The 22,960-nt window shown below is 39.0% G+C and overlaps 1 protein-coding gene across 1 annotated transcript in view; it reads left to right on the top strand.

Annotated features, from left to right (window-relative positions):
• LOC134212923 (protein limb expression 1 homolog) overlaps window positions 1-22,960 on the top strand; it is a 252,503-nt gene that overhangs the window by 96,424 nt on the left and 133,119 nt on the right. The window lies entirely within an intron of this gene.

Here is a 22,960-nt window from a genome sequence, read left to right as displayed (position 1 = left end):
AAACTTCGGAGGAAAGTTCAGTTCGGAAGTCCGTACTTCCGAATTCTAATTTAGTGCTACGGTGATAATACTCGCGGAGACAATTATTAAAATTTTTAAAAATTGTATACAGAGGTTTTTGGGGCCGGGGAAGGTTCTTAAGATGGTTCGAGGCCCCTTCCTCCTTTGAAAAGCGGGGCTCCCATACAAATGATACACCAATTTCTTCATAACTTGAGACTTAATCAAGCAAATGGAACCTAATCTGGCATGTGGAGGTTTTGGAAGGGAAGATATGTTTTTGTGATGAATTGAGCCCCCCCCCCCTTCTGGAAAGGGTGGCTTCCATACAAATGAAACATAAATTTCGACATAACTAATCAGAGTATAAATCAATTCTGGCGAAACAAAGTTCGTCGGGTCTGCTAGTATGAAATAAAGTTCTCTAAGAGCCAAACGATCTTTCATGGAAAGTATTAATCGATTCCGATACTCGTTTTGTTAAAAAAGTACAACTTTGAAAGTCTCCACCATATGCAGCTCATTTTCACGTTTCGCACAATCATCTTGATTTTTAGGTTAATTACGGTCATCGACCGATACTCTTTTGTATTCCATCAGCACCAGCAACCAACAAGGATAAAGAACCAACCCCATTTGGGGGATCGGTCCATCGGTTTCGTCCCTTTTTTCGTCAATGGGCATAGCTGCTCTCTCTCTGAAGAAAAATGGCGAATCATTTCTGTCGATCATCACTCATTTTGACATGGAAATTTGGGGCAGTGCATTTCGGGATTCAATTCCATTTAATTTTCTCCGAAATCCATTATCTCCGAACAAATGAATATACTTCACCTGCTTTCATCTTGGCTGGCTGATGTGATGCATGCCGAGGCTCCGGAGAAATATGCGCATTTTTCTCCTGTAGCCGTAGCACATGTGAGTGAAGCTGTGCCTGCATCCATTGGACACTTGCAGTCATGCCCGACAACCACATCAAGCAAACATCGGCCCCCCGAAAAAAAATTACATTGAAAATAAATCTTTTCAAATCACACAATACATCATTTTCTGGCTAAAAAAACCTAAAAAATGATTGTAGCTGAATCATCTTACATGACCACCATACGATTATTATTAACAGTTGCGAAATGGAACGACAGAGAATAAGGGGAATTGCAACGAGCGCTGCAGTCTGCTGTGCTTCAGGCCAAATAGCTTTACCATTCAGTCAACCGACCAACAAGGGAAGCGCACCGACAGGCGTGCGCCAGTTGTACGTGAACTTGTGGGAATCGGTAGAAGGAAGGCAATGACCACTGGGATTTTTGAATTATGTTCGAAAATACCGTAATTCAGGTGTGCATGATCCTTTTTACTTTGTATTTGCCTTTAACTCGTATTACTTAACGAGTCCCTAGCTGAATTGAACTCTGATAAATTTTATATTTCGGAAATTAGAAATCCAAGGTGCGACCTATTCAAATTTCTCTACATTATAATTCAAAGTTAGCATCTTTTGACTCCGATTATGGATTTTTGGACTAGTCACGATATATTTTTTTAAATTTTAAACTTGATGACAAGTTTGGTTTTTGCTTCTGATGCCGGCTCAGGTACACATTCATATTGTATTGATAAAACTCAAACTTTTTTAACGATGACTAATGTTGTGATCATTTTGGGGACATCCAAAAGGTCAGTAATGAATTCGGAATTCTTGCATCATGTCCTGCTTTTGCCACCTTCTAAAATTACGCGGACTTGTGATTCATCCTTCAGCGCCACACACCGTTGTCTTGCACTCAGCTAAACATAATTCTAAGCACGCATCGCTTGAAAATTTTAAGTGCTTTCTAGTCCCTGTTTCAGATAATGCTCTTTCGTTTTTCACGACTAACGTATTATAACGTTGTTATCAACCGTCAGCAAAGGTCCAAGGTAGACGAATTTATCTCCATCTCAGGAGCATCTTCGTCGAGCATAACAATTGTCCTGAGCTGTTAAATGACATGTTTAACTTTCCTTAAAGAGGTGGCTTTTGGTTGGGTTCCATCTACCGCTGGACGGACCTGATCTCCGTTGCCCTTGTCCTTTCTATGCCATTCAGGTGTTCATTGAAAAGCTGCTTCTTTCTTTTGAACACCACACGGTTGTCCGTTCAAACGCTTCCATCCTCTGCGCGCTCGCGGCATGAAGCTCTTTCGGTATGGGTTGAGTTAGTGATAGAAGTTCTTGAGAACAGCACAGCTGCTCCATCTCCTCGCACATCGCTCTCCAGGACAGCGTTTCTATTCCCAAAATAGACGCATCTGGCGTCTCCGTTTCGGTAATGGCGTTCTATGATTTGTAAGGTCCGTCTGGATAGTAGTGGCATAAGTACTAGAACACTTGTGGCGCTGTAGTCTTTTAAATTATTTTGCCAAATTATGCTTCAACAAGCTTGTCTGGATCCAATCGCTCGTCACCTCCGTTCCATACAACCGACATTGCTCTCAATTCTGTGTTTTGTGAATGATTTAACTGTACATCAATTGTCCTCAAAAGGGGCCCGAGTGACCCTTCTTCCGGGTATGCCGCCGCGTACAAAGCTTCAGTTACTTCAGCCGCGCTGAGCCGTATCGAGGCGGCGACCGTGATAGTTTTGGGAATTCCGAAAATTGCTGTATGGCGCACTTCTAGCGCTATGAACCTTCTACAACTTTGTCTAAGAGTACATTGCTCTATAGCTGATATTTACAGCGTGAAACTTAATACTTATACTAAATTATAATAACACTTATTATTATCTAGTATATAAAATGATACTAGTATTTCACGCTGTTAATATTAGCTATAGAGTAATGTACCCTTAGACAAAATTGTAGAGGGAGAATAGCGCTAGAAGTGCGCCATACAGCAAATTTCGGCATTCCGTCTCTGGAATGAGTTATTGGCTGAATACTAAATGATAATGGAATGATAAGTTCAATCCCTGCTCAATTTTGTTTGTATATAGTCTGAAGCATAGTTTCTCAAAACGGTGGGTAGCGACCCGGCCTGTGTATATCTTATGGAAGGGGGTCGCGATCCACCAACTTTGGAAGCTATAGTCTGAAGGATGCCAAAAGACTTTGCTGAAAAAGGGTCGTTGCTGTTATACTGCTTTGAAGGTGGATTGTTCAAAACGTGTGCAAGAAATCAATGTTTCTGCCAGCATTACCGGGTAGCTTATGGTTGTTAGAAGGCAAAACCCTTCTCCCATCTTGTCCGGATTTTTACATTGAGAAATGATTCCGAATATAGACCTGTGCGCCGCCGCCGAGGATTTTCTCACGCCGCCGCCGCCGTGAAAAATGAATCGGCGCGCCGCCGAATATTTTTTACCACGCCGATGGCAATTTTACTGTTAAGTCTAGATTCATCTAGCTCCTGTCGGAAATACATATTGTCGACCGAGTTCATATGACAAGTATCTTCTTTAGAATTATGCAGCATATATTCTCATTTCCAATAAAGTCTAGACCCAACCAAATTGAAAGTAGATTAAGAACTTATTTCATTAAAAACATGCTTCCTTAGCTGTTTTTATTGTTTGTTGGGAAGCAACTAGATCCCTTGTTGTGCAGCATATGCTCGGTCAAACAGAACTATATTTATTCAAACAAAATTTACCTGACATTTAATTATTCAGAAAAAAAGGAAATTGTTCTTCAAGAATTCAAGAAATTGCTCCTAGCACTTCTTCGACAGTACGTACTTAAATATTTCAGTATGAAAATATCTCAAACCTTCATTTAAAAATTTTGTTTGGAAACTCTACAATCCTTTTTTGCAATTTTAGTATTTCCACAGAAAATTTTCTTCGAAAATTTCTACTGTAAGCTCTTCGAGAAATGCACACGATATTAATTCAAGAATTTAAATAAAACATTATTCCGAGTTTCTAATAAGGATTTCCTTTGCGAATTTCTTCTAGAAACACTTCATGAATTGATCATCAAAATCTTTTATGAACACATTTGGATATACCGACACAAATTCAGTCGTGAATTCTTCATGAAAGAGGAATTTCCCGAGGCAGTTCCTTCGAGAATTCTCTAGAGAAGTTTCCGGAGCACATTTAGAGATATTTCTGGAAGAGTTTTTGAAGAAATTCGTGGATATTCTTGTAGGTGTTTTTGAGAGAATTATCGGGGAATTTCTAAAGAAGTCTGAAGAAAAAGCGGGATAAATTTCGGAGTGTTTCCTTATGATATTTTGGAGGAGTTTTGATGGGAATTTACCAGAAAAATCCTGTAAGGTTTCCGGAGGAATTCCTGGAGGAAGGAGTTCTTGGAACAAATTTCTGGAAGAATTTTCAGAGGAATGCTTGTAAGATTTTCTAGATCTAGGTTTCGCAATTTAATTTTAATGAGAAGTTCTTCAAGAATTCCTGGGCAATTTTCCGGAAAAAAAAACTCCGGGAGGTGGACCTAGTGGATTTCCATGTTAATTTCAAAAGGAATAAGAAAATTATTTTGAGCTTTTTAGTGGAATGTCTTCACTTGTCATAAGACGAGTTAATACCATCCCATTGAATTCCACCACTTAATTGTATCTTGACAGATACGTATTTCGACCTCAAAGGTAAGGCCGTCTTCAGTGTCTCGTACTTGACTCGACTTGAAGAAAATGATCGCAGATTACACTATTTATACTATGCGTAGGTATAATAATTTATCTAGGTACTTATCTTACTACGGTGCTTATTTCTACTCGCTTGATGCGCTTAATGCTTAGGTATAAACTTGAAGAGCCAGGAGCTACCATTTCCTTGATCTTTATTCAACAATCGCGTTTGTACCTGTCGGTAGATTTCCAAGCTCTCAGCAACATCAAGTTTCCACGGAGAAGAGACATTTCTTAAAATTTTAATGTTTGATGTCGTAATTGAATGATTTTCCTGATAAACATGTTCAGCTACCTTAGACCTAAACTCATAATTTAATCCCTTATCAGTTTCCCTCTTAGCCTTACTTACTTCTGCAATATGTTCTTTGAACCTTACATCTAACGATCTTTCTGTTTGACCTACATATACTTTATCACACTGTGAACAATTAATTTGATAAACCCCGGCCTTATTTAACATTTCTACTCTATACTTTGTGGAGCCCAACAGTATCTTCAGTTGATTGCTTCTGCTGGAGAATACTGAATCGATGCCGAATTTCCTCAGTCGATGGCGTAGTTGGTGGGTGATATGTCGATCATAGGGACCGATACCCTCTTCAGCGGTTCATCAATCGGTGTCAGTGTTGTCAGTTCGTTTTTCCGTAGGTTCCTCTGCTTCTTGTTGATGATTGCTTGTATTGTTCTTTTCCTTGTATCCGTTGATCCTCGTTGTTTCCAAGATGTGTTGTAGCTCCTTCGTTTTTCCTTCTTCGCTCAGGGGAATCGTCTGCATCCTGTGGATCATGTGATGAAAAGCTGCCATTTTATGCTGATACGAATGATTTGATGTGTATGGGATGACTCTCATGGTGTTGGTGGGCTTCCTGTAGATTTCGAAGTCTAATGTTGCATTTGTTCCCTTGATAACCAGTAGATCCAAGAAAGGTAATTTACCTTCCTTTTCCTCCTCGTGGGTGAATTTGATGTCTTTATGCATGCTATTTTAAAGGAGTTGAAGGAGAAACCAGTTTACTACATGAAGGCGGACAAAGGAAACGCAGTGGTGATAATGGACAAAGAGGACTACGATGAACAGATGACGACAAAATCAACGGAGGACCATACAGGCATTTGAGAGGCAACAGGCAAGATACAATTAAGTGGTGGAATTCAATGGGATGGTATTAACTCGTCTTATGACAAGTTCAAAAGGAATTCAAAAGAAATAACTGAAGAGCCTTCGTGATAATCTCTGTAGAGTTTTCGAAATAATTTATGAAGTGTTTTGGAAGAAATTCAGAAAAAAGAATCCATGTGTAATTATTTAGAAAGTTATATGACATCACGGGGATTTCTAGAAAAATATCCTGGAGAAAATATCAATTAGAAGAAAGAATTACTGGAAGAATTTATGAAGGTGCTTCCGGAGGAACTTCCGGATAAATTCCTGAAGGAAATTCCGGATGAATTCTTGGAGGAACTTTCAAAGGAATTCCTGGAGTAATTTCCGGAGGAATTCCTGGAGGAACTTCCGAAGGATTTCCTGGAGAAACTTACGAAGGAATTCTTGGAGGAACTTCCGGAGGAATTTCTGGAGGAACTTCCGGAGGAATTCCTGGAGGAACTTCCGGAGGAATTCCTGGAGGAAGTTTCGGAGGAATTTGTGGAGGAACTTCCAGAGGAATTCCTGGAAACACTTCCGGAAGGATTTTTGTAGGCATTTCTGGTGGAACTTTCAGAGAAATTTCTAGAGGAACATCCAGAATAATTCTTGGAGGAACTTCCGTACGTGTAGTTATCTTTGGAAAAGTTATGATTAGTTATCGATCAACTTAGTGTAACTATAGTATCTGTTGACTGTTTTCATCCAAATTTGAAAAACTCATTCTTTATCCTAAAGAGACGACGATAGAGGATGGGGTGAACTTTGGACAAAAGGAGGGTGCGGATGGAAGGGTATACTATAGACTATATAGTAGACCTCTTCATGTTTTCAAAAAGTATCAAAAATGCAATCGGTCAGCCCAGAATCACACTTCTTATGCTAAAATAAGCCTCCTGTCAAATTTTCAGCTAATTCGGATAAAATGTTGAGGTGGCTCAAGTCAATTTACTGTTTTTGGGCTATTTTAAATTTTGAAAAAAAATATGACAAGAGATCACAAATTCACAAAGTCACAAATTCAAGAATTTTGTAGAACAAAGACTTTAAGGGGGAAGAGTGTTTTTATGCACTTTAAAGCTTGAAAATCACTTTAACATGACCAAAACATGAACGGAACGAATCGCAATATTCACAAGACTTGTAGAGCACATCAAAAGCTTCCATTTAGAGGTTGTTGCGATGGTTCTCGGCATTTATATCTCTCGTTAGATTTTTTTCAAAATTGAAAATAGCCCAAAAACACTAAATCGACTTGAGCCACCTCGATATTTTATCCGAATTAGCTGAAAATTGGACAGGAGGCTTATTTTAGCATAAGAATTGTGATTCTGGGCTGACCGGTTGAATTTTTGATACTTTTTGAAAACATGAAGAGGTCTACTATATAGTCATATGCATGAAAAATTGTAACTTTTGAATTATTTGACCGATTTTCACCTAAATCGAAACACATATTCTCTGTTTTAAGGAGATAATTATAATCAGGAAAAAGAGTCATTGGAAAAAGGGCGGGGTGTGAAGGGGAGGGGTATTGATTAGTTATCGATCAACTTAGTACTACTTCTGAACCTGTTGACCGATTTCAACCAAATCTGGAACACATATTCTCTGTTCAAGAAAGACGGGCAATGCGAATATAAACCCATTTGAATATATCAGACTGAGAAAGCCAAAATATATCAATAAACACCCCAGTCGAACTGGAATCAATTACGATATTAAACTGGGTGGCATGACCATAGAAGAAAGGAAAGGGATACATATTTATGAACTGAACAGTTTACAATATAGCTTTCTAACGCATGAATCGATTTCAACCAAATTTGGAACACATGTTCTCTATTTGATTATAGCGGGGGTGGATGGGGGTTTGCTTTAATTTGGAATGCGGGAGGTTATCGGGGTTGGATATTGTTTAGAAAACGAACAATTCAGTATAAATTTTGGACCCCTTGTCCGGTTTTCACCAAAGTTGGAACACATATTCTCTGTCCTAAGCAGACGTTAATAGAGGAAGTGGAAGGGTTAGTAGGGAAAAAAGGAAAGATGTGTGGGAGGTATAGAGTACCAGGTTATGCATAAATGAGGTATGAAAATGAGAACCAATTCCACAAATTAAGAAATTTCTCAAAAACAGCAAATAAATAACATTTCCCCGACCAATAGGTGAGCAAGCCTAAAGCTGAAATCCTCTTGAATAATGATAATAATAATAAAATAACATATCCCCGAAAATAACATTTCCTCGAGTAAAATTTCCCCGAAGATGGCATTTCTCTAAAAATGAGATTTTATTATTTGAAGCATTCCAAAGCGTAATCTGTCTTCTTTTAATTATTTTGCGGAGTTATTGCATACAAAAGTTAAATCTTGCTTCTTGCTATCACTAGATGATCTTTAACCTGTATGTTGTGCCATTATTCTTATGTGGTGAAATATTAGTTAGATTGTTGAATCTATAACATCATTTTCCAATTATGTCAGCAACTACCAAATCAACCTGTCAGCTTCGTTCAAGGCCGGGTACATATAGCAAGTTAATTATAAATATCGACACAACATACCTATTATGTGTGTTTAAAAAATTATTACTGCTTAAACCAATAATTTTCCAAAAAAAAATCTTTAATTTTTGTTTTATCATAAAAATATACGACCCCATTCGATTTTGGCAACATTCGATTCTGGCAACAAAGCCATTCGATTTTGGTAATACAACTTTTCTTTTATTTTTTTATTCATGTGATGCTTATAAATCTCGCGTAAAAAATTAATTAAACCTCTAAACCGACGTGAAAAATAAAAAAAATATAAAGGTAAAAAATATACCTACGTATAGTTTTTAAAAATCCGCGTAAAAAATTGGTTAGACCCTAAAACCGACGTAAAAAATCGAAAAAAAATCGCATACAATAGATTTCCAGAAAAAAAACGCTTAGATTTCATAATCCGCGTAAAAATCGTCACAGTGTGTCTAGTATCACAAGAAGTGAATAAATGTGAAGTATCATGTGAAAACAAAAACCTCTTTCTTTTGGTGACAGCTGGCGGTCTTCAACTCACCTATTAGCGAAACAGGATTGTACTGTTAAAATTATGTTCATGTTTCATCATATTCAACAAGATAATCTAATAACAACTTCGTTGAGTTATTTTCAGCATCAGCTCATGGAGCTCTGACTGCATATTCAGGTTTACCCAGGTTCAGTTTTAGTTTCGGTTGTACCTTGGCCAATAAAGTCTTAATCCTTTGTTAAATCTTAGTTAGCATCTACTATTTTGAAGAAAAACGTTGGCCTGATTTTCAAAAATAGTCTGACATAAAGCAATTGGACAAAGCGCTAATTATTGTATAGAGCTCCAGGTGAAATATACAAACTTTTAGACTATCGAGAAAATCGTTGCTGACAGCTTACTTTTTCTTAATCATAGAGATTTAGCCTGTAGATCAGAAGAAGAAAATACTGAAATTACGATATAACGAAAGCCAGCTCTGTCTAACTGTATAAATAGTTATATGAATTGAATTTGAACTGGGAACATGGCCAGTAGATAAATGATCCTTTATTCCAATTCTCATCGGAGGCTCCATTCGAACGAAAGTACTAGCTTTTCAATGCAAATTTATGATAAGCAGTTTTTGTTCCTATGTCATACCACACAAGTTTCGCAGATGACTTCTATGAAAACCCTAATATTGTCTATCCGGAACAAATTTATAACGCTTTTTATACCAAAGTTGGATTTTTCTCCTGATGCAGGCAACTTTCCCAACTTCGGAAGTAGTGCGCTGGATTCGCCTAAAGATGCGCCAAACGATGCATTAATTAGTTTGACAGATAAAACTTCGACCCGACTTCCGAATTCTAAGTTGGTGCTACGCCGACAATATGTAATATCTATTGTTTGTATGTAAGTATTGCTTCAGTATTTCTCAGGAACAGTTAATCCATTCTAAATTAAACAAAAAAATATCCGTTCTAAATTCTTTCCAAGTCAATCGAGAATAGAATACACAAACCCATCAATTCTCACCAAAAAGGGTTTCCAAAAAAAGTCTGATTTTTATATTTTGACCACTACTGCATTCCGACTCCAGTAATTTATTCCTTCATTATCACCATAAATGCTTCCGTTCATACTTGTAGCAATATTATTCCATTCAGTCTAGGATGTGAGTATAATGTCATCCAATAAGCGTGTGATACTTGATACAGCTTTCTTAAACTTTGTTGGTTCACAGATTTTGTTACAACCTCCGCCACCCCCTACGTAATGTGTAGCCGACTCAGCCACTCTTCCGTTCCGGAATTTCAATTTCTATCGGCCCCTGATGACAACGACAGTGGAGCTAGTTGCTTCATACAGGCATCTATTGATGAACACCTACAGACGATGACTATTCTTAACTGACACACTGTATATTTCACTAGCGTACATCAGCACAGATTAAATGTTTGAGTTTAAAATTTGGGCTTAGGTGTGTTGACTTATCTGCCTGTTTTCCCAGATATTTGTGATATAGGTTTATGGGTTAATTTAGGTTTAGCTCGGGTCATGAATCATAAGGTTTTATAAAAAGAGTTTGGGTCGAATACAGGTTTGAAGAGTTAGAAACCTAAATTCGTGATGGTAACATACAATTAAACAAAATAGAAAGAGTTTGTAACGTGTTTCATCATGCCGCGACTTGTCCGATGCGTATTTCCAAGCTTTCAATTACACAGTTTTGCAAAATATGTGCTCCACTCGCTTCCCTGTCTCGACCCCGAACAGATCCGATAAATATTATTTTTATTGGTCGTGTTGCGATAAAAACGAACTAGCGGACGAAAACGAGTACGGGAAGCTCGTAAATTATCAAACTTGCTCCCTGGGCAGCCCCATGCCGTTTCTTTTCTAGAAGTATTATCCATTTCAATCCATGCAAATTGAATATACTTGTTGGCGATCAGGTTTGGACGTGTATCTCCTAAACTGTTGACGTTATTGAAAGTGGTAGACCGATAATTATATGTAATTGCTGCCGAGCTCTATGACCGGCCATTGCAGCGAGATGGAAAAGTTTGACAAGTCATGCGATGATTATGTAAAATGAGTCGCACTTGCTAACAAGCGAGTACCGCCCCTCCCTGCACGGACTGCACTTACTGGTTTTCGATCCTATGTAGCCGCAAAGAGGTTTCATATGGGTGGAGTTGAATTGGCAATTATTGCCATTTTAGGCGGGGTGCTAAAATCCGTCAACTGATGTTTGACGGTTATCGAATGTTTGTTTTGTTATTTTTTCTATTCAGGATGGCCTAAATTAAAACTTGTTATGAAATAAGGGGAATATAATTTTTATGTTTCTTTTTAGAATCCACAACGATGCAAATGCAGCTGCAATAAACTATATGATAAACTGAAAATTTGAGTTAATCTTAATCTTGGGGACGGAGGATTGGTGGCAATATGGCCTATCTAAGCAAATACTGTTCAATCTCTTGAATGAAATGATTTCCATGCACTGCACAATCAACACTTTTTAATTGACCCATAGGGTTACTGCTCCTTGAATTTATACACCCAACCGGCGGTTGTTAGATTTTGGAACAATTATGTATAAGAATCTACCAAAATATGTATAAGAACTGGGCATATGCGAAATTGATAGATTTTTATACAAAAAATATAAGAAAAGCTTACAAAATTTTTATATTCTTATAAAAAAAAAATTATAAGAATCTAGCAATTTCGCATATGCCCAGTTCTTATACAGGTTTTGGTAGATTCTTATACAGAATTGTTGGAAAATCTAACAATCGCCGGTTGGGTGTAACAGATACCCATATCAATAACAATCGGAACCATACAATTGAAACGTAAAAGTTTTATTTCTCGTTTTTTTTGTGTTTTTATAAGCAGTGAGTAGGGGAAGGTGGGTAGACTTGATCCCCAGGGAGACTTGATCACCCCCTGTTTTATCGAGGACGAAAGTAGTTTTGTTCTAGCGTAATTTTTTGTATAGATCCTCTAGACCAGCGGTTCTCAACCGGGGGTACATGTACCCCTGGGGGTACCTTTGCTGGTCTCTGGGGGTACCTGAGACAAACATGCGCAATGGCGGATGTTGTATTATATAATTACAAAACATACTCACTTTAGGATTGATCTTGAAATTTCAAACGAATTTTATTCTTTTTATTCAGTTTATTTCGAGCATATAACGTTACTACCAGAGAGAACCAATTTTTTTCGGTTGAGGACATTTGCTGTCCTGAATGAGAAGCAGTTCTTATGAGGTTAAGGATTTGATGAGATTTTACAATCGCTGTTCAAAGCCCAAGGTTAAAATCTATTAAGCCCATTTAGGAAAAGTTCATCAATATATTTCAAACACAACATAACATGTTGAAGACATCATAATTTCTATTTCGTAATTGGCTGAAGTTCTTCGAAGTTTGAGACAGGTTCTATAACATGCATGACGTCCTTATAAGCAAAAAGAAACTTCTTCTTGTGATAAGCTCGGCGTCCATTTTAATATACTATTAGAGAAGCGGGCAATGCGAGTTTTCTTTTAAAATTGAAACATATTTGGAGTTTTCAACAAGTCCATAGTAGCCCCAGAGTTCAAAGAGGTCGTAAACCAATTGCGTACAGGCCTGCCTAACCTTTTCAAGCCACGGGCAAGTTTTCATAGTTACCGCTAGCTGGCGTGCCAGAAAATATCCGGTAAATTTTTTAGTATTTTTAAAATAAATATTTTTTTTCTTTTTTCAGTTTCATTTGCAACCAAAAATTCTTTAGAAAAAATCGAATATAATTTTTAAGCGTACAAAATTACTATTGCCTTTCTCGTAGTTTTTGTTTAATTTCGTTTTCTTCTACGCAGTAGGTAATTTGGTAGAAAATTTAATGGGAAATATGGAATTGTTCGCTACTCTTTAATACACGACGCATATTGATTTCCTGAATTCCTGCTTTATTCTTCAAAAGAGCTGTTTACAGTGCTTCTGAAAAGAGAAAATCTTAAGAGAAATGTTTCCTTCTGAGGTTTTTATTTAAGCTCGTTTTACATTGAATAATCTCCATATCTCAGGTACATTATTCATAACATTACGGTGTTGAGAAAATTGAAGTTTTGTTACTGTGTTCTCCAAAATCAGCGAATAAGCTTGAAAACTCCTGTAAACTGTTTTCAGTATAAAAAGTTCGACGTGTAGATCCTTGCCATGCGGCTTTATATTCAAGTAATCAAGATGTTTGGTGATATCTACTAGAAAAGCTATTCATTCGCCTATTCAGGATCATTCAGCTAGACCATTGATTTTCCTTCATCTGGTAAAGAGAATGCGATTTCCTTTCGAAGAGAATAACATCTTTCAAGCAACAAACTTCCCGCTAATAAAGCAAGTCTACGTATTCTGCTTCCATTTCTGCCAACACCATTTGGAATTGGTGGCGATTGAGTTCCCTCGCGTTGATAAAGTTGATTGTCCAGTGTCTAAACTTCAAGAATATTGATCGTTTTCATATATTTTCATGGTGAATAATGCAATGTGCAGGGAAATGCCATCATACACCTGGTCATGCGTCTCCTTTGTTAGAAATATCATGACAGCGTTCTTTCCCAGTATTGCCGGTGCCAGTGACATCAGATGTAAGGCCAGTTTATAAAGGAGAGTCCAAGCTCCTTCATACAGGTCATAACTTTCCTCAAGTCTTTTCGGCAGTCATTTCACTCATTGGAATCAAAGCTGCCAATTCCTCTGTGATTTGAAGACGATCTACCATTCTCCTTGAGGAAATAGCTATCTGCGCCATGTTTTTTACTTCAGTATTTTCATAGCTTGCGGGAATATAGAATATGAGGTAGGCGTCTTTTTCACATAACGTTGTTTTCAAATCTTCTGCTAGAAGATTTCAAAAACAATCAATATGCATTCCTTAACAAGTTTTCCGTTCTTGAAATTGGAATGGTTTCAACTATTTTGACAAAATTTAACCAACAGCGAAACTGACACGTGCAGCATTTGATAATTCACTCTTCCACAAATAATTTGAATCAGTATTGTAAATTTATACTAAATAAGCGCCTTACATTTGCAGTTTTTTCAACTTTTTTTAAATGATCCAATATACATATCACATTTCGTGCAATGCTTGGTCTCGTGCTCGTAATGTCGTTAAAATTCCTTCAAAATCAAATCAAACATAATATTCTCTCAACACAGAAACAGTTTTCGAAACAATTAAGCAAATCGGTTGTCTTCTGGTCAAGGTGAATAAAATTTCTTATGCCAATCTTCAATGGAAACGCAATGTTTACATTAACCTTCCGTTTCTTGGAGTCACTCAATGCTTTAAATCCTAAGATTCTCAATTCTCAAAAGTTTTTCAAAAACTTCATTTTTTGAAGAACAGAAAATTAAATTTCTCAAACACTGACACCCAACATTGTCCCTTTCGTTTTTATAATTTTGATAAGAATTACAAAACTTCTTCAATATTTTAAAGATATTTTCTTAATATAGTAAAAGGTTCAAAATCCTTGCAGAGTTTTTAAAGATCTATTACTTTTCCTTGGCATTATATTATTAACTGCGATGATTTGGAACAGGCGCCTTCATCATGGTCTTGCATCAGCAAACTAAAAGTTTCAGAAACTGTTTTATTTTTCCAAAACACCGAACATCTTTTTAACCTTTTTTAACCTTTCTGTGGAAGTATCCTAGAAATTTACTTTGTTTTCGTATCGTATCCGTTTTATAATTGAAGTTGAAGTTAACTCACTTTAATGTGAAAATTATGACTGTTAACTAGGTTAAAAATTGATAAGTCGATGTACGTAAATTCGTCAGAAGCCCAAAATTATGTTTTTGAAAATTAAAACAAATTGATGATAAAAACCTAGTGAAAATCGACTTTTACTTTTGAGCTTACCGGTAAATTAAAAAAAAACTAGGGGGTACCTCAAGCTGTGCCAAGGTCTGAAGGGGTACCACTCAAGAAAAAGGTTGAGAACCGCTGTTCTACCACTTCAAATTTTTCACCATCCAGCACCATTTCGCTACCACCACCACTAATGAACCCACGTTGATTGCCAGCGACCATGTACTTCGTTTTGCTGGAATTGATCGTGAGTCCAATCCTCGCTGTCTCCCTCTTAAAAGGCACAAAAGCCTCTTCCACGGCACGGCGATCAATTCCGTATTATAGTATACATCGGATATACAGATGAGCAACTTATACTACCCCGCACTCCGGGTAACTTATCTCCGATAAGAATTTACGTGGGCAACAGTAACAGCGGTTTCATCAATGGCAGCGTTCTTTCGGTCCAACCTGTTCATGCTTTGTCGCCTCCGGCAAAGAAAACAAGATCAAGCAACCTTTTGGAGGATACATCTTGTGGTGGTATATGCGACGTGACTGTTACCGAGAATCTACGTTACCGACTTCTGCGGTATCTCCTGTACTGGCTGGTGTAAACATTCCCACTATCGTCTCGCCTGTTCATTCAACTCCGCCTTCCACTGTCTCGGACGCACCACATGCATCCCTGCCGTCAATTGGTGAAGTTGTATCCTGTACTCCTTTAGGGCAGCCCGATTCAATTCATAATACTGATTGCTTTCTCAAGTTGGTCTCTTGGAACGTGTCAGGATGTCGGACACGCAAGAAGCGGAATGATATCGAATATTGTCTGCATCAGAATGGAGTTGCAATTGCTTTTCTACAGGAGACGAACATCGATGCAGCAAGGTCCGATACAAGCAATTTCGTTTGGCTTAATTCCCTAGGAACGTACATCTTGACGGCGAATGTTTGCTACACCATTGGTCTTTCAACCCACCGTGTGATAGTTGTAAACGTCCATGCACCTAACAAGGCCAACTTGACATATTTGGGTCAGGGTCATATAGGTTCTGGATGTCGTGGAAGCCATCGGTGAAAATTTCTACGAAGCTGTCTGCTGTTATTTTTCGTCTGAGATTGAAGTTACAGCAGTACGACAAGAGGAAGTGTGAAGAGTTCTTCAACAGTCTTCAGCAGTATGGGGATCGTACTAACCGTACTCATAAGTACCTGAAGAAGCATCGCAAGCGTAGGGATGTGCAGTTCTCGTCCATTCCAAAAATCAGCTGGAGCGATGCAAGTGATGGGCATATATTGTCCGGGCATATTCCGGAGACTGATGGTCATGAATTACCAGCAGGATCTACCCTTTCCGACGTACGACGAATCTTAGACTTGATGGCAAATGGAAAAGCTACTGGCCAGGATCGCCTACCTTGAATACCTGGAGTATGTCTTGTTGGAGTTAAAAGACCTATTCGAAGCTGTGTGGATCAAAAACAAACTCCCAGTTGAATGGAAAAACACTATTGTTATTCCGATACCAAAGGTACGGAAACCAACGTCCCCATCGCAATACGCAAATTTCATTTGAACTACGCCATATTCATGATGATACAAAAACGGATAATCAACACGTGTCTTACGTATTTTCCCGAAGACTGATTCGATATCTTAACTACTTCGCGACGACTAAAACACGCACTGCACAACGCTTGCTTGATAGCTACTCCGAAAAAACACGCACTGAACTGATTAACTTTATTACCGGCTGCACAATGCAGAACACAATATTTCGGAAGATGGCGCGATCGTTCTGCTGTCCGAAACAAGAGAAAACACGCACTGAACTCACGAAGTTCGACGGGTCAGCTAGTACGAAAATAAAAACAATGACACTGGCAAAACTTTTCCGTTTCGCGAGCAAAAAACACGATCGTTCGTGTCGCTGTATTGAACTCATGTTGTATTGTGGTCATGTTGTATTGCAAATAGTTGTCATACTGCTTTTGCAAAATGCTCCATTAGCTCAAAATGACAAACATACACCTCACACTGAAAATTCCACATATATTCTTCAACTACCGTTTCAAAGAGAATTCACTAGAAAAGAGTACAGATATTATTTTCTTCTTTTTTTGTGAATTATTCCACATTTCTTATTAAGATAGGCTTCGGGCTTAAGATGGGGTTGTGGGCTTCGTGGCCGTGCGGTTAACGACGTCAATCGTCTAGACGCATGGGCTATGGAGTGTGTGTTCGATTCCCGCCCCGGTAAGGAGGAAATTTTTCGTGATCGAAAATTCTCCACCGGTCCACTGGGTGTTATATGTCCTATCCGTTGTCTAGGTGTTCAGTGTTCAGTCTATACGACCTCTGGTCGAAGACGGTGTCCTATCTTTTTAAGATGCATTGTTATTTGAGTAATTTTCGTTTGATTCAAGTATTCAAGTCAAGATTCAAGTCGATGAAGATTTCGATTTTCAAAGTCTAAATGGCTTTTATAGTGACAATTTATTTTGAGTGTACTGTAAATATTTTGAAATTTTCAATGTATTTTGGTGTAGATATTTATAGCATGCAAATGAACGCAACTTTCAGTCAACTTACTGTCACAGAATTTGATTGACCCTAGAAATTAATTTACACCACCCAAGACTGCAAAATTCAATCAAATATTATTTGATACTTACTTAACACTTGATGGACTACAGCTCCTTGATGATCCAACGCCAAATGAAGTATCGTCCTCCACTGGACTCGATCCTGGGCCAATCGCTTCCAGTCATCCTAAACGTTTAGCCCCCTCAGGTCCTTTTTTGCTGCAAAAAGCCATCTTGCACGAAGCCTACGGCCTCTTCCTGGTTCTCCGCTGAATACCATCTTTGTTTGAGCTATTTCGAAATACGAACAACGTGTTCAGCGCCCACCGTAGTCTGCCGTGCTGTATAAGATTAACAATATCCTGCCCTTTATACATCTGGTACTACTCGGGATTCATGCGACGCTCCCAATTGTTACCGCCGATTATTGTCCGCGGTTTATGCACGAATACTCCGAAAGCTCTCCGATCAGCTTACAGCGCAAATTTCTTTTTCGTTCGCAAACTACGGGACTTAAGCTGGTTACTAAGTCCGTAATAAGCCCTATTCACAGCTGCAATGCGCCTTTCGCCTCGTGGGTAACATCATTATCGCACGTCACAAGAGTTCCGAGGTACATAAATTCTTCTACAATTTCAATTTTTTCGCTATCCAGAACCTCTTCACTACCACCACCACTAATGAACCCACGCTGATTGCCAGCGATCATAAACTTCCAATCCTTTTCCACGGCACAACGATCAATCTCGATAATATCGATATCATCCGCAAATCCCAGAAGCATATGCAATCTTGTGATAATGATATCGCTTCTTTGTACACCAGCTCTTCTAATCGCTCCCTCGAGGGCAATATTGAACAGTGAATTCGAGAGTACATCATCCTGCTTCAATCCATCTAAGGCTACAAATAATGTCGAAATATCATCTGCAACCTAAACACATGATTTCGATCCGTCCAACGTAACACGAATCAGGCGTAGTTTCGCCGGAAAACATGTTCTAGCATAATTTGTTATAATTCATTTCGTTTTTCTTAATCGTTCGTTGCGTTCAAATCAACAATTATGTGTCTGCAAGTTGTTATCCCGGAGTTTATCAAGAATTTCTTTCAGGGTAAACATTAGATCCGTCGTTAAGGTGAATCGCGTTGGAGTCCAATTTAAAATCTACATAGCACTTTTAAGGGCACATAACTCGAAAAGTAAGCGACAGACAAAAGTAAAAAGTAGTTTTCACCTTTGCTCACTTGCAGCATACAAGAAAAATGGTTTCCAGATGTGCTAACCGCCGAAATATTCACATTTGTGCGAGCAAGCGGTCTTCCCTGGTCCTGCCCTGCATATTATTATTCTAACCTCATCTACTGTAGGCGGCTCTAAGCTTGTCCATCGTCATTAATGTTTATTCTGTTCACCGAAGCACCGTCACTTCCGCCGTTTAACAAAATGAATATTAAATGCATATTTCTTTGACGAGATAGCTACTTTTTCATATGTCGTAGAATTTCCACTCATTTTTTGCTGTGCATGCGGCAAATTAACAGTCAAGTTTTTAAAGGACTGGTGACTTGATTGTGTGCTGGATGTCACTTGTTTGAGTATATTTTTGAAGTGTTTTTTTATATACAATCTATAGTCGATTGATTTAGATAGATTTTTTTTTGAGACATCTCGTTTTATACATATTTATTTTATTCCACTCAAATATTTCTACACAAAAGAGTATTAGGAATATTATTGAAATAATCAACTACAACTTTTTTAAATTCATTGTTCGTAGATTTATTTAGAATATGGATGAACACAATGAGTGACAAACTCCAAGCCTCTAAGCCATCCTGACTCTTGACTGCTCATGAAAATAGATTCATTTATTACTGTAAACCATTAATTATTACAAGCTTCCAGATCACAAAACATACTTTTCCATATGATAGTTAATCCTGATTCCAGTACTGAAATGAGGTGATCCCATTTATTTACCCGCATAATCCACAAGCCGTTACCGCCAAAGCAATTCATCATAACTGATCTTTCAATACGGTCGTCATGTTCATATGCGATAAGCACGCCATCTTACCAACAAGCGTGCAACAAGCCTCTGGCTGACCCGATCGTGCGAAAGACGGCAGAAAAGCTCGGATAAGACCCGCTGCAAGGTCAAAATCGTTTTCGCGTTATTATCTTGTTCCCGAATCCGTCCGAAGAATCTGAGCTCACAGCCGCGACCGGTGGCGGCGTCTAAATTGACTGTAAATTGCCTAATTTGACCACCTAAACGGTCAATAAGCACAAACCGTGGCCGCGGGAGTTTCGAGTTCGAAACGGACTGCGGTGGCGGCATTATTGGAACAAGTTGCAGAACGCAAATTCCCAGTAGAAACGACTCAAGCTTGCATTCGTGCAGTCCAATTACGCCGCCCTCTGGTCTCTACTTTGCGGAACGTTTTGACTGAACGAGCGAGCGTGTACGTACGATCGGTGCAACCAGCAGGCAGGAGACGGCATCCTCATGGCGCGCGAATCATTTCCCAATAAGCTCACGCGCATCTCAGGCCGACCTACAATCACGTTTGCCTTGCAGTTAGGATCCACCCAGCATCAGACTGATCTGCACACTGTGGTATTCCTTCAATTTAGTTGAGCAAAAATGTTTAGCAGCTTTTATCACTTTGATTGTAGGACATAGTGTCAAATTCATCAACAGTTCATCATTACCGTAGAACGCATTATTACTAACGATTGACGGAATTTTGAGCGAATATTAGCAACAAAATAAAATCTACAAAGAACTCGGTTTCTCATAAATAAAAACAGGGATGATTAGTTTCCTATGCTGTTTTGGATCGCACTCATAATTAGATAGATATTCCACCTCCTTGGGTTCTAATTCACCATCAGCTTGTCTTACCATATTATAAATATCGTGAACAAGTGGTGCAACAACTTCTTGTATTTCTGAGATTTTGGCCATCCAGTTTCAATGGATACCGTCCTGTGGCGAACACAGACGCAGAACTTTCTGGATGTTGGCGAAAAGTAGGAAGATGTTTGAACTGGCAGAACGCTGCCACCGAAACTGGCTTGGGCCCTGAGCAAAGCACGTGCGCGGGAGTTAATAATCAGACGCCCCCCCTCAAAAATGAACATCGGGAGTAAAAAGTAAGCCACCACCGTCAGCGCCTACCCATTGCGACCGTCATGGAACGCTCAGTGCCCCATAAAAACACACGATGGACGACGCTTCTACGCTGGAAGGCATCTCGCCGCGGTCAGTCGTCCTACATGAGACTCCTCTGGTTACGGTTGCGGTGAAGACAAGGCCTGCGAAATTGTTTCTTCGGGAGATTTCCGTTTGTTTGCTTTGCACTGCAGCTGGCAGGACGGGCGAGATAAATGTTTTAATATCTGGCTGATTGGAAGATGAAGATGTAATTAAGGGGCATTCTCCTGTCATTAGGAGGTGGACGTCGGAAATGTATTATTCAATTAAAGATTTTTGCTGGACAGCGGGTGTCAGTAGGTGCTGCATTCGACGTTCAAATCGGTGTTACTTTTGTGGGTGTATTTGCTTGCAAATTAGAGAGAGTTGCAATTGTAAGCAATAGCGAAGTAGTTCTTCGGTTGATTGGGTGCTTGCTCAAATCGTGTCCGATCAGTTCAAATTAACTAGGACGTAGTAGTAAATAGATCTTGTATGATCACTTGATTTAAAACAAATATTCATGACGTAACGGAGTGACTCTCTTCACGAGATCGAGATGCCTGTTCACGAGATCCCCAACTAGTTTGCTTGGAGCTAGCAGCAAAAGTACCGATACTGTAAGTGTCGAACCGATGGGGATGATGAAACCAAATATGTATGCATAACAACATGATTTATAATGCATGGCCGGAATCCAAAACTAAATTTACTTGCGTTTTTAAGGGCACACCACTCAATCTGGAAGCAACGCACAACTTTCCTTTCTATTATTTCACGCATACTGTGACGTAGCAAAGCGGAAATAATTTAGATTTAAATTTGAATTCCGAGAGGCTTGTCATTAAGCTTGTTGAAACGTTCTAGTAATAGTATTGTTTGGGTTTGACATGAGGGTCATCGTTTCAGCCCCCTCCCCTAACCAGTTGATCCATTAGCACTAGCAAAATCATGAAAAATGAAATCATCTTGTCTTAGTCCCCGGCGCGATTCGAACGAACTGGAATGTGCGCCTGAAATCTTCACACAGTTATGCACATCATCCACCGTTGCTTTGAGTATGGTAAGCTTCCCAGGGAAATTGTTCTCGTCCATATTTTTTCGATGGTCTACGCGGTCTATACTGTCCTATGCCGCTGAAATCAATAAACAGATGGTGCGTTGGGACCTGGAATTTTTGAAGAATTTGCCTTACAGTAAAGATCTTGTCCGTTGTCGAGCGGCCGTAAACGAAACCGGCTTGATAACTTCCCACGAACTCCACCATACAGGTGACCCCTAATTCTTGGTGTAATGCGGCTTTATGCTTACCGTGACTATGAATGAATGGTTAGGGGGGTCTAAAAAGAACCTAACCGCTAACGGAGCCTGTGAAGCACCAGGGCATCCTTCACAATATTGAGCCTTTATTGCGCTTGCGAGCTATGGCGTAGTTGACTTTTTGCTTCTCCGGAATAATCGGCTACTCTTATTCAATCTCAACTTGAGGGTAAATAAGGGTGGGATTATGAGTATGTTTTTATTTAGTTTTTCATCTAATTGTCACCTATATAAATTCGCTTTATGCGTTTTTCACAGTGTACTCTGTGTTTCGTCTTTGACGTTCTTGATACTATACCGACTTGGTTTCATCGTTGCTGTTCACATAAATGTTGAAGTTGTGGAGTGTATTATCGTAATTTGCAATGGCTTCAGTTAGGATAGCTCAAATCAATCTTCAGCACAAAAGAACAGCAACGAATAATCTTTGTAGACTTATGCAAAATGGCAAATCCCAGGTGGCTTTGGTGCAGGAACCCTATTTTCGCAAGGATAGCTTCTACATAAGTAACCTAGTAAACCCGGTTTTTGCTGCTTTCAGTAATGAAATGGCAAACTCTCGATCAATGCCGTGTGCATGTGTACTTGTTAACAACGCTATCGTTGCTACACTTATCTCTGAACTAACAACCAGAGATGTATGTGCTGTCACAATTGATGCAACTGGCGGATCCCCCGTCAGGAAATACGTCTATTGTTCGGTTTATTTACCACATGATGAACCATCCCCTATGGATGCTTTCAAACAAGTTGTCATTTATTACACGTCAAAAAGCCTTCCGCTAATTGTCGGCAGTGATGCTAATGCTCATCACATTATCGGGGGTAGCTCGGATATCAATCTGAGAGGTTCCAGCTTGATGGAATACTTAAGTAGTACCGAACTTGGTTTACTTAACATAGGCAATCGCCCAACCTTTATGGTATGTAATAGAGCAGAAGTATTAGACATAACTATCTGCTCCAATAGAATCAGTCACGAGTTGACGAATTGGCATGTGTCAGATGAGGAATCCATATCTGACCATCGCCACATCTATTTTGATCAGTTGAATGTTTCTTCGCAGACCTTGCGTTTCAGAAATCCCCGTTCAACCAACTGGGATCTCTATACAGAGTTGCTCTCGACAAAATTTCATGGATATCTACCATCCATTGAAACTCCTACCGACTTGGATGATGTCGTTGATACTACAACGTTGCATATCGTG

This window comes from Armigeres subalbatus, chromosome 2, assembly GCF_024139115.2.
Source record: "Armigeres subalbatus isolate Guangzhou_Male chromosome 2, GZ_Asu_2, whole genome shotgun sequence".
Taxonomy (NCBI): domain Eukaryota; kingdom Metazoa; phylum Arthropoda; class Insecta; order Diptera; family Culicidae; genus Armigeres; species Armigeres subalbatus.
This window is presented reverse-complemented; position numbering and strand designations above follow the sequence as displayed.